Source organism: Eubalaena glacialis, chromosome 8 (genome assembly GCF_028564815.1).
Source record: "Eubalaena glacialis isolate mEubGla1 chromosome 8, mEubGla1.1.hap2.+ XY, whole genome shotgun sequence".
NCBI classification, from domain to species: Eukaryota; Metazoa; Chordata; class Mammalia; order Artiodactyla; family Balaenidae; genus Eubalaena; species Eubalaena glacialis.
In genome coordinates, this window is record NC_083723.1 from 34,009,597 (window position 1) to 34,022,403 (window position 12,807).

The window sequence follows — 12,807 nt, forward strand, 5'->3', positions numbered from 1 at the left end:
AATTCAGTTCAGGTGTAGCGATGTTGACATTCCCTCTATAAGTGATATCTTAGGATAAGTGTCCTTTTCTGTGTGACTTACTTCACTTAGAGTCATCGTCCCTAAATCCACTCATCATGCTGCTACTAGCCTTATGACACTGATTTCATGGCTGAGTGATATTCCATTGTGCATAAGTACCACAACTTCTTTATCCATTTTGCTCTTTCCTGGGATATTTAAGGTGTACCGAAGTGGAGGTTCTTGGAAACAGAGCAGCCCTAAACTTTGGGGTGCCTGTGTCGTGTTGATTTTTAGGTTTCCCGATTTCTACGCCCATGAGTGGAAGTGCCCTATGCTCTCTCAGCTGTGTCTATTCCATGTTTCAGGACGCAGCGTACACTTCTCCAGAGTGGCTGTTGGCAATTTCCATCCCGCCCATCAGCGTAGCAAGGCTCCCGTGTCTCCATGGCCTGTCCTGCATTTCTGGTTTTTACACTTTTTTCAGCATGGCCCTTTCGACCGCTGGCAAGCGAGACTTCTTTGTAGCGCCGATTTGCCTTTCCGGCTTGCTTGGTTGGCCAAAAAGGGCGTATGCGTTTTTTCCTGAATATATTCAGGAAAAAACGCATACGCCCTTTTTGGCCAAGGGCATCATTGTCAACGCTTTGCCGCTTTTCATGTGCTTTCAAGGCGAGTCGAATCGACCTCCTGAAATCTGTTTCCTGCAATTCTGCCTTGCTTTCAAATCCTCTTCGTTGCCTTCCCTCAATATATTTGTGGACGAGAGTCATCATTTCTAACTCTGCAGGTTTGTGAATTGCAGTGCCCCTGAGCTCCATTTGTCAACTCGCTTTTTTGGGAGCTGGCCGCAAAAGCGCAGGATTGCTTCAGGCCCTATTCTGGTTCCGGGGGGCAGGCTGAGCCTGTGGTTCATTCTTCTTCCTGATGGGAAAATAGAGTGACCTGTGCCTGTCCCAACACCTAGAGCTAGTCTCTCATTGGTTCCCCCTCTTCCCGTTCATCCTCAGGACAAATTGCGACCTGTACGAAACAGGAGGTCAACGGTGCTGATTCTCCAAGTAGGGAGATTGTTAGTGAAGCGGCTGGAATGGCGAACCCGAGCACAAGGAGAGGAGAAATGAGGTGCGTTTTAGAAACCTTTCCCGATCACACGGTGTACCATCTTCTGGGTTTCCCAGGCATGTTTTCGATGTAGGAAGATGCCCTTGAACCTGGAGATTTGGGACCCATGGCATGGGTACCACGCAGTATTACTTTAAAGGGTCTGCGTTTGCTCACCCAACCTCACCAATCCTCTCAGCCCCAAGAGTGTCCAGCCTTATGTCTCATCCAGCTGTGGGTCTAGATATGGTCAATCCAGGTTGCATCAGAGCCCCTGAACGGATTTTGTAAGAATGTCTCTCTCTTTCACTGTCTTTGTTTTCTGGGTTTTTTTTTTTTAAGTAATCTATTTTTATAATGGGGTTTAGCTGCTTTTCCCTGCTGTGTTTATGCCGCTTTACACCCTCTTGATTCACTTCCAGAGAGATATCAATACATAGGTTTTAAGACTCTTCCTAGTCAGATATATTCTTGGGCGGTGAATAGGGGGTGTTGAGTCCAGTTCACTGAGCAGGGAGTAGGTCTTGTCTATTACATATTTGGCTTGTGGAACGGCATCTGAGCTAATTTCAAACGCTTGTTTTATGCATCACTCCGTCTCACCTTTCCCGTTAAGCAGCCATAGTGTGTTTTCTAAATGTGTGACTCTGTTCTGTTTTGGAATTCAGTTCAGGTGTAGCGATGTTGACATTCCCTCTATAAGTGATATCTTAAGATAAGTGTCCATTTCTGTGTGACTTACTTCACTTAGAGTCATCGTCCCTAAATCCACTCATCATGCTGCTACTAGCCTTATGACACTGATTTCATGGCTGAGTGATATTCCATTGTGCATAAGTACCACAACTTCTTTATCCATTTTTCTCTTTCCGGGGATATTTAAGGTGTACCGAAGTGGAGGTTCTTGGAAACAGAGCAGCACTAAACTTTGGGGTGCCTGTGTCGTGCTGATTTTTAGGTTTCCCGATTTCTACGCCCATGAGTGGAAGTGCCCTATGCTCTCTCAGCTGTGTCTATTCCATGTTTCAGGACGCAGCGTACACTTCTCCAGAGTGGCTGTTGGCAATTTCCATCCCGCCCATCAGCGTAGCAAGGCTCCCGTGTCTCCATGGCCTGTCCTGCATTTCTGGTTTTTACACTTTTTTCAGCATGGCCCTTTTGACCGCTGGCAAGCGAGACTTCTTTGTAGCGCCGATTTGCCTTTCCGGCTTGCTTGGTTGGCCAAAAAGGGCGTATGCGTTTTTTCCTGAATATATTCAGGAAAAAAAGCATACGCCCTTTTTGGCCAAGGGCATCATTGTCAACGCTTTGCCGCTTTTCATGTGCTTTCAAGGCGAGTCGAATCTACCTCCTGAAATCTGTTTCCTGCAATTCTGCCTTGCTTTCAAATCCTCTTCGTTGCCTTCCCTCAATATATTTGTGGACGAGAGTCATCATTTCTAACTCTGCAGGTTTGTGAGTTGCAGTGCCCCTGAGCTCCATTTGTCAACTCGCTTTTTTGGGAGCTGGCCGCAAAAGCGCAGGATTGCCTCAGGCTCTATTCTGGTTCCGGGGGGCAGGCTGAGCCTGTGGTTCATTCTTCTTCCTGATGGGAAAATAGAGTGACCTGTGCCTGTCCCAACACCTACAGCTAGTCTCTCATTGGTTCCCCCTCTTCCCGTTCATCCTCAGGACAAATTGCGACCTGTACGAAACAGGAGGTCAACGGTGCTGATTCTCCAAGTAGGGAGATTGTTAGTGAAGCGGCTGGAATGGCGAACCCGAGCACAAGGAGAGGAGAAATGAGGTGCGTTTTAGAAACCTTTCCCGATCACACGGTGTACCATCTTCTGGGTTTCCCAGGCATGTTTTCGATGTAGGAAGATGCCCTTGAACCTGGAGATTTGGGACCCATGGCATGGGTACCACGCAGTACTACTTTAAAGGGTCTGCGTTTGCTCACCCAACCTCACCGATCCTCTCAGCCCCAAGAGTGTCCAGCGTTATGTCTCATCCAGCTGTGGGTCTAGATATGGTCAATCCAGGTTGCATCAGAGCCCCTGAACGGATTTTGTAAGAATTTCTCTCTCTTTCACTGTCTTTTTTTTATGGGTTTCTTTTAAAGTAATCTATTTTTATAATGGGGTTTAGGTGCTTTTCCCTGCTGTGTTTATGCCGCTTTACACCCTCTTGATTCACTTCCAGAGAGATATCTATACATAGGTTTTAAGACTCTTAATAGTCAGATATATTCTTGGGCGGTGAATAGGTGGTGTTGAGTCCAGTTCACTGAGCAGGGAGTAGGTCTTGTCTATTACATATTTGGCTTGTGGAACGGTATGTGAGCTAATTTCAAACCCTTGTTTTATGCATCACCCCGCCTCACCTTTCCCGTTAAGCAGCCATAGTGTGTTTTCTAAATGTGTGACTCTGTTCTGTTTTGGAATTCAGTTCAGGTGTAGCGATGTTGACATTCCCAATATAAGTGATATCTTGGGATAAGTGTCCTTTTCTGTGTGACTTACTTCACTTAGAGTCATCGTCCCTAAATCCACTCATCATGCTGCTACTAGCCTTATGACACTGATTTCATGGCTGAGTGATATTCCATTGTGCATAAGTACCACAACTTCTTTATCCATTTTTCTCTTTCCTGGGATATTTCAGGTGTACCGAAGTGGAGGTTCTTGGAAACAGAGCAGCCCTAAACTTTGGGGTGCCTGTGTCGTGTTGATTTTTAGGTTTCCCGATTTCTACGCCCATGAGTGGAAGTGCCCTATGCTCTCTCAGCTGTGTCTATTCCATGTTTCAGGACGCAGCGTACACTTCTCCAGAGTGGCTGTTGGCAATTTCCATCCCGCCCATCAGCGTAGCAAGGCTCCCGTGTCTCCATGGCCTGTCCTGCATTTCTGGTTTTTACACTTTTTTCAGCATGGCCCTTTTGACCGCTGGCAAGCGAGACTTCTTTGTAGCGCCGATTTGCCTTTCCGGCTTGCTTGGTTGGCCAAAAAGGGCGTATGCGTTTTTTCCTGAATATATTCAGGAAAAAACGCATACGCCCTTTTTGGCCAAGGGCATCATTGTCAACGCTTTGCCGCTTTTCATGTGCTTTCAAGGCGAGTCGAATCGACCTCCTGAAATCTGTTTCCTGCAATTCTGCCTTGCTTTCAAATCCTCTTCGTTGCCTTCCCTCAATATATTTGTGGACGAGAGTCATCATTTCTAACTCTGCAGGTTTGTGAATTGCAGTGCCCCTGAGCTCCATTTGTCAACTCGCTTTTTTGGGAGCTGGCCGCAAAAGCGCAGGATTGCTTCAGGCCCTATTCTGGTTCCGGGGGGCAGGCTGAGCCTGTGGTTCATTCTTCTTCCTGATGGGAAAATAGAGTGACCTGTGCCTGTCCCAACACCTAGAGCTAGTCTCTCATTGGTTCCCCCTCTTCCCGTTCATCCTCAGGACAAATTGCGACCTGTACGAAACAGGAGGTCAACGGTGCTGATTCTCCAAGTAGGGAGATTGTTAGTGAAGCGGCTGGAATGGCGAACCCGAGCACAAGGAGAGGAGAAATGAGGTGCGTTTTAGAAACCTTTCCCGATCACACGGTGTACCATCTTCTGGGTTTCCCAGGCATGTTTTCGATGTAGGAAGATGCCCTTGAACCTGGAGATTTGGGACCCATGGCATGGGTACCACGCAGTATTACTTTAAAGGGTCTGCGTTTGCTCACCCAACCTCACCAATCCTCTCAGCCCCAAGAGTGTCCAGCCTTATGTCTCATCCAGCTGTGGGTCTAGATATGGTCAATCCAGGTTGCATCAGAGCCCCTGAACGGATTTTGTAAGAATTTCTCTGTCTTACACTGTCTTTGTTTTATGGGTTTTTTTTTTTAAGTAATCTATTTTTATAATGGGGTTTAGCTGCTTTTCCCTGCTGTGTTTATGCCGCTTTACACCCTCTTGATTCACTTCCAGAGAGATATCAGTACATATCAATACATATCAATACATCAATACATAGGTTTTAAGACTCTTCCTAGTCAGATATATTCTTGGGCGGTGAATAGGGGGTGTTGAGTCCAGTTCACTGAGCAGGGAGTAGGTCTTGTCTATTACATATTTGGCTTGTGGAACGGCATCTGAGCTAATTTCAAACCCTTGTTTTATGCATCACCCCGCCTCACCTTTCCCGTTAAGCAGCCATAGTGTGTTTTCTAAATGTGTGACTCTGTTCTGCTTTGGAATTCAGTTCAGGTGTAGCGATGTTGACATTCCCTCTATCAGTGATATCTTAGGATAAGCGTCCTTTTCTGTGTGACTTACTTCACTTAGAGTCATCGTCCCTAAATCCACTCATCATGCTGCTACTAGCCTTATGACACTGATTTCATGGCTGAGTGATATTCCATTGTGCATAAGTACCACAACTTCTTTATCCATTTTTCTCTTTCCTGGGATATTTCAGGTGTACCGAAGTGGAGGTTCTTGGAAACAGAGCAGCCCTAAACTTTGGGGTGCCTGTGTCGTGTTGATTTTTAGGTTTCCCGATTTCTACGCCCATGAGTGGAAGTGCCCTATGCTCTCTCAGCTGTGTCTATTCCATGTTTCAGGACGCAGCGTACACTTCTCCAGAGTGGCTGTTGGCAATTTCCATCCCGCCCATCAGCGTAGCAAGGCTCCCGTGTCTCCATGGCCTGTCCTGCATTTCTGGTTTTTACACTTTTTTCAGCATGGCCCTTTTGACCGCTGGCAAGCGAGACTTCTTTGTAGCGCCGATTTGCCTTTCCGGCTTGCTTGGTTGGCCAAAAAGGGCGTATGCGTTTTTTCCTGAATATATTCAGGAAAAAACGCATACGCCCTTTTTGGCCAAGGGCATCATTGTCAACGCTTTGCCGCTTTTCATGTGCTTTCAAGGCGAGTCGAATCGACCTCCTGAAATCTGTTTCCTGCAATTCTGCCTTGCTTTCAAATCCTCTTCGTTGCCTTCCCTCAATATATTTGTGGACGAGAGTCATCATTTCTAACTCTGCAGGTTTGTGAATTGCAGTGCCCCTGAGCTCCATTTGTCAACTCGCTTTTTTGGGAGCTGGCCGCAAAAGCGCAGGATTGCTTCAGGCCCTATTCTGGTTCCGGGGGGCAGGCTGAGCCTGTGGTTCATTCTTCTTCCTGATGGGAAAATAGAGTGACCTGTGCCTGTCCCAACACCTAGAGCTAGTCTCTCATTGGTTCCCCCTCTTCCCGTTCATCCTCAGGACAAATTGCGACCTGTACGAAACAGGAGGTCAACGGTGCTGATTCTCCAAGTAGGGAGATTGTTAGTGAAGCGGCTGGAATGGCGAACCCGAGCACAAGGAGAGGAGAAATGAGGTGCGTTTTAGAAACCTTTCCCGATCACACGGTGTACCATCTTCTGGGTTTCCCAGGCATGTTTTCGATGTAGGAAGATGCCCTTGAACCTGGAGATTTGGGACCCATGGCATGGGTACCACGCAGTATTACTTTAAAGGGTCTGCGTTTGCTCACCCAACCTCACCAATCCTCTCAGCCCCAAGAGTGTCCAGCCTTATGTCTCATCCAGCTGTGGGTCTAGATATGGTCAATCCAGGTTGCATCAGAGCCCCTGAACGGATTTTGTAAGAATTTCTCTGTCTTACACTGTCTTTGTTTTATGGGTTTTTTTTTTTAAGTAATCTATTTTTATAATGGGGTTTAGCTGCTTTTCCCTGCTGTGTTTATGCCGCTTTACACCCTCTTGATTCACTTCCAGAGAGATATCAGTACATATCAATACATATCAATACATCAATACATAGGTTTTAAGACTCTTCCTAGTCAGATATATTCTTGGGCGGTGAATAGGGGGTGTTGAGTCCAGTTCACTGAGCAGGGAGTAGGTCTTGTCTATTACATATTTGGCTTGTGGAACGGCATCTGAGCTAATTTCAAACCCTTGTTTTATGCATCACCCCGCCTCACCTTTCCCGTTAAGCAGCCATAGTGTGTTTTCTAAATGTGTGACTCTGTTCTGCTTTGGAATTCAGTTCAGGTGTAGCGATGTTGACATTCCCTCTATCAGTGATATCTTAGGATAAGCGTCCTTTTCTGTGTGACTTACTTCACTTAGAGTCATCGTCCCTAAATCCACTCATCATGCTGCTACTAGCCTTATGACACTGATTTCATGGCTGAGTGATATTCCATTGTGCATAAGTACCACAACTTCTTTATCCATTTTTCTCTTTCCTGGGATATTTAAGGTGTACCGAAGTGGAGGTTCTTGGAAACAGAGCAGCCCTAAACTTTGGGGTGCCTGTGTCGTGTTGATTTTTAGGTTTCCCGATTTCTACACCCATGAGTGGAAGTGCCCTATGCTCTCTCAGCTGTGTCTATTCCATGTTTCAGGACGCAGCGTACACTTCTCCAGAGTGGCTGTTGGCAATTTCCATCCCGCCCATCAGCGTAGCAAGGCTCCCGTGTCTCCATGGCCTGTCCTGCATTTCTGGTTTTTACACTTTTTTCAGCATGGCCCTTTTGACCGCTGGCAAGCGAGACTTCTTTGTAGCGCCGATTTGCCTTTCCGGCTTGCTTGGTTGGCCAAAAAGGGCGTATGCGTTTTTTCCTGAATATATTCAGGAAAAAACGCATACGCCCTTTTTGGCCAAGGGCATCATTGTCAACGCTTTGCCGCTTTTCATGTGCTTTCAAGGCGAGTCGAATCGACCTCCTGAAATCTGTTTCCTGCAATTCTGCCTTGCTTTCAAATCCTCTTCGTTGCCTTCCCTCAATATATTTGTGGACGAGAGTCATCATTTCTAACTCTGCAGGTTTGTGAATTGCAGTGCCCCTGAGCTCCATTTGTCAACTCGCTTTTTTGGGAGCTGGCCGCAAAAGCGCAGGATTGCTTCAGGCCCTATTCTGGTTCCGGGGGGCAGGCTGAGCCTGTGGTTCATTCTTCTTCCTGATGGGAAAATAGAGTGACCTGTGCCTGTCCCAACACCTAGAGCTAGTCTCTCATTGGTTCCCCCTCTTCCCGTTCATCCTCAGGACAAATTGCGACCTGTACGAAAGAGGAGGTCAACGGTGCTGATTCTCCAAGTAGGGAGATTGTTAGTGAAGCGGCTGGAATGGCGAACCCGAGCACAAGGAGAGGAGAAATGAGGTGCGTTTTAGAAACCTTTCCCGATCACACGGTGTACCATCTTCTGGGTTTCCCAGGCATGTTTTCGATGTAGGAAGATGCCCTTGAACCTGGAGATTTGAGACCCATGGCATGGGTACCACGCAGTATTACTTTAAAGGGTCTGCGTTTGCTCACCCAACCTCACCAATCCTCTCAGCCCCAAGAGTGTCCAGCCTTATGTCTCATCCAGCTGTGGGTCTAGATATGGTCAATCCAGGTTGCATCAGAGCCCCTGAACGGATTTTGTAAGAATGTCTCTCTCTTTCACTGTCTTTGTTTTCTGGGTTTTTTTTTTTAAGTAATCTATTTTTATAATGGGGTTTAGCTGCTTTTCCCTGCTGTGTTTATGCCGCTTTACACCCTCTTGATTCACTTCCAGAGAGATATCAATACATAGGTTTTAAGACTCTTCCTAGTCAGATATATTCTTGGGCGGTGAATAGGGGGTGTTGAGTCCAGTTCACTGAGCAGGGAGTAGGTCTTGTCTATTACATATTTGGCTTGTTGAACGGTATCTGAGCTAATTTCAAACCCTTGTTTTATGCATCACCCCGCCTCACCTTTCCCGTTAAGCAGCCATAGTTTGTTTTCTAAATGTGTGACTCTGTTCTGTTTTGGAATTCAGTTCAGGTGTAGCGATGTTGACATTCCCTCTATAAGTGATATCTTAAGATAAGTGTCCTTTTCTGTGTGACTTACTTCACTTAGAGTCATCGTCCCTAAATCCACTCATCATGCTGCTACTAGCCTTATGACACTGATTTCATGGCTGAGTGATATTCCATTGTGCATAAGTACCACAACTTCTTTATCCATTTTTCTCTTTCCGGGGATATTTAAGGTGTACCGAAGTGGAGGTTCTTGGAAACAGAGCAGCCCTAAACTTTGGGGTGCCTGTGTCGTGTTGATTTTTAGGTTTCCCGATTTCTACACCCATGAGTGGAAGTGCCCTATGCTCTCTCAGCTGTGTCTATTCCATGTTTCAGGACGCAGCGTACACTTCTCCAGAGTGGCTGTTGGCAATTTCCATCCCGCCCATCAGCGTAGCAAGGCTCCCGTGTCTCCATGGCCTGTCCTGCATTTCTGGTTTTTACACTTTTTTCAGCATGGCCCTTTTGACCGCTGGCAAGCGAGACTTCTTTGTAGCGCCGATTTGCCTTTCCGGCTTGCTTGGTTGGCCAAAAAGGGCGTATGCGTTTTTTCCTGAATATATTCAGGAAAAAACGCATACGCCCTTTTTGGCCAAGGGCATCATTGTCAACGCTTTGCCGCTTTTCATGTGCTTTCAAGGCGAGTCGAATCGACCTCCTGAAATCTGTTTCCTGCAATTCTGCCTTGCTTTCAAATCCTCTTCGTTGCCTTCCCTCAATATATTTGTGGACGAGAGTCATCATTTCTAACTCTGCAGGTTTGTGAATTGCAGTGCCCCTGAGCTCCATTTGTCAACTCGCTTTTTTGGGAGCTGGCCGCAAAAGCGCAGGATTGCTTCAGGCCCTATTCTGGTTCCGGGGGGCAGGCTGAGCCTGTGGTTCATTCTTCTTCCTGATGGGAAAATAGAGTGACCTGTGCCTGTCCCAACACCTAGAGCTAGTCTCTCATTGGTTCCCCCTCTTCCCGTTCATCCTCAGGACAAATTGCGACCTGTACGAAAGAGGAGGTCAACGGTGCTGATTCTCCAAGTAGGGAGATTGTTAGTGAAGCGGCTGGAATGGCGAACCCGAGCACAAGGAGAGGAGAAATGAGGTGCGTTTTAGAAACCTTTCCCGATCACACGGTGTACCATCTTCTGGGTTTCCCAGGCATGTTTTCGATGTAGGAAGATGCCCTTGAACCTGGAGATTTGAGACCCATGGCATGGGTACCACGCAGTATTACTTTAAAGGGTCTGCGTTTGCTCACCCAACCTCACCAATCCTCTCAGCCCCAAGAGTGTCCAGCCTTATGTCTCATCCAGCTGTGGGTCTAGATATGGTCAATCCAGGTTGCATCAGAGCCCCTGAACGGATTTTGTAAGAATGTCTCTCTCTTTCACTGTCTTTGTTTTCTGGGTTTTTTTTTTTAAGTAATCTATTTTTATAATGGGGTTTAGCTGCTTTTCCCTGCTGTGTTTATGCCGCTTTACACCCTCTTGATTCACTTCCAGAGAGATATCAATACATAGGTTTTAAGACTCTTCCTAGTCAGATATATTCTTGGGCGGTGAATAGGGGGTGTTGAGTCCAGTTCACTGAGCAGGGAGTAGGTCTTGTCTATTACATATTTGGCTTGTTGAACGGTATCTGAGCTAATTTCAAACCCTTGTTTTATGCATCACCCCGCCTCACCTTTCCCGTTAAGCAGCCATAGTTTGTTTTCTAAATGTGTGACTCTGTTCTGTTTTGGAATTCAGTTCAGGTGTAGCGATGTTGACATTCCCTCTATAAGTGATATCTTAAGATAAGTGTCCTTTTCTGTGTGACTTACTTCACTTAGAGTCATCGTCCCTAAATCCACTCATCATGCTGCTACTAGCCTTATGACACTGATTTCATGGCTGAGTGATATTCCATTGTGCATAAGTACCACAACTTCTTTATCCATTTTTCTCTTTCCGGGGATATTTAAGGTGTACCGAAGTGGAGGTTCTTGGAAACAGAGCAGCACTAAACTTTGGGGTGCCTGTGTCGTGTTGATTTTTAGGTGTCCCGATTTCTACGCCCATGAGTGGAAGTGCCCTATGCTCTCTCAGCTGTGTCTATTCCATGTTTCAGGACGCAGCGTACACTTCTCCAGAGTGGCTGTTGGCAATTTCCATCCTGCCCATCAGCGTAGCAAGGCTCCCGTGTCTCCATGGCCTGTCCTGCATTTCTGGTTTTTACACTTTTTTCAGCATGGCCCTTTTGACCGCTGGCAAGCGAGACTTCTTTGTAGCGCCGATTTGCCTTTCCGGTTTGCTTGGTTGGCCAAAATGGGCGTATGCGTTTTTTCCTGAATATATTCAGGAAAAAACGCATACGCCCTTTCTGGCCAAGGGCATCATTGTCAACGCTTTGCCGCTTTTCATGTGCTTTCAAGGCGAGTCGAATCGACCTCCTGAAATCTGTTTCCTGCAATTCTGCCTTGCTTTCAAATCCTCTTCGTTGCCTTCCCTCAATATATTTGTGGACGAGAGTCATCATTTCGAACTCTGCAGGTTTGTGAATTGCAGTGCCCCTGAGCTCCATTTGTCAACTCGCTTTTTTGGGAGCTGGCCGCAAAAGCGCAGGATTGCTTCAGGCCCTATTCTGGGTCCGGGGAGCAGGCTGAGCCTGTGGTTCATTCTTCTTCCTGATGGGAAAATAGAGTGACCTGTGCCTGTCCCAACACCTAGAGCTAGTCTCTCATTGGTTCCCCCTCTTCCCGTTCATCCTCAGGACAAATTGTGACCTGTACGAAACAGGAGGTCAACGGTGCTGATTCTCCAAGTAGGGAGATTGTTAGTGAAGCGGCTGGAATGGCGAACCCGAGCACAAGGAGAGGAGAAATGAGGTGCGTTTTAGAAACCTTTCCCGATCACACGGTGTACCATCTTCTGGGTTTCCCAGGCATGTTTTCGATGTAGGAAGATGCCCTTGAACCTGGAGATTTGGGACCCATGGCATGGGTACCACGCAGTACTACTTTAAAGGGTCTGCGTTTGCTCACCCAACCTCATCGATCCTCTCAGCCCCAAGAGTGTCCAGCCTTATGTCTCATCCAGCTGTGGGTCTACATATGGTCAATCCAGGTTGCATCAGAGCCCCTGAACGGATTTTGTAAGAATTTCTCTCTCTTTCACTGTCTTTGTTTTCTGCGGTATTTTTTTAAGTAATCTATTTTTATAATTGGGTTTAGCTGCTTTTCCCTGCTGTGTTTATGCCGCTTTACACCCTCTTGATTCACTTCCAGAGAGATATCAATACATAGGTTTAAAGACTCTTACTAGTCAGATATATTCTTGGGCGGTGAATAGGGGTGTTGAGTCCAGTTCACTGAGCAGGGAGTAGGTCTTGTCTATTACATATTTGGCTTGTGGAACGGTATGTGAGCTAATTTCAAACCCTTGTTTTATGCATCACCCCGCCTCACCTTTCCCGTTAAGCAGCCATAGTGTGTTTTCTAAATGTGTGACTCTGTTCTGCTTTGGAATTCAGTTCAGGTGTAGCGATGTTGACATTCCCTCTATCAGTGATATCTTAGGATAAGCGTCCTTTTCTGTGTGACTTACTTCACTTAGAGTCATCGTCCCTAAATCCACTCATCATGCTGCTACTAGCCTTATGACACTGATTTCATGGCTGAGTGATATTCCATTGTGCATAAGTACCACAACTTCTTTATCCATTTTTCTGTTTCCTGGGATATTTAAGGTGTACCGAAGTGGAGGTTCTTGGAAACAGAGCAGCCCTAAACTTTGGGGTGCCTGTGTCGTGTTGATTTTTAGGTTTCCCGATTTCTACACCCATGAGTGGAAGTGCCCTATGCTCTCTCAGCTGTGTCTATTCCATGTTTCAGGACGCAGCGTACACTTCTCCAGAGTGGCTGTTGGCAAT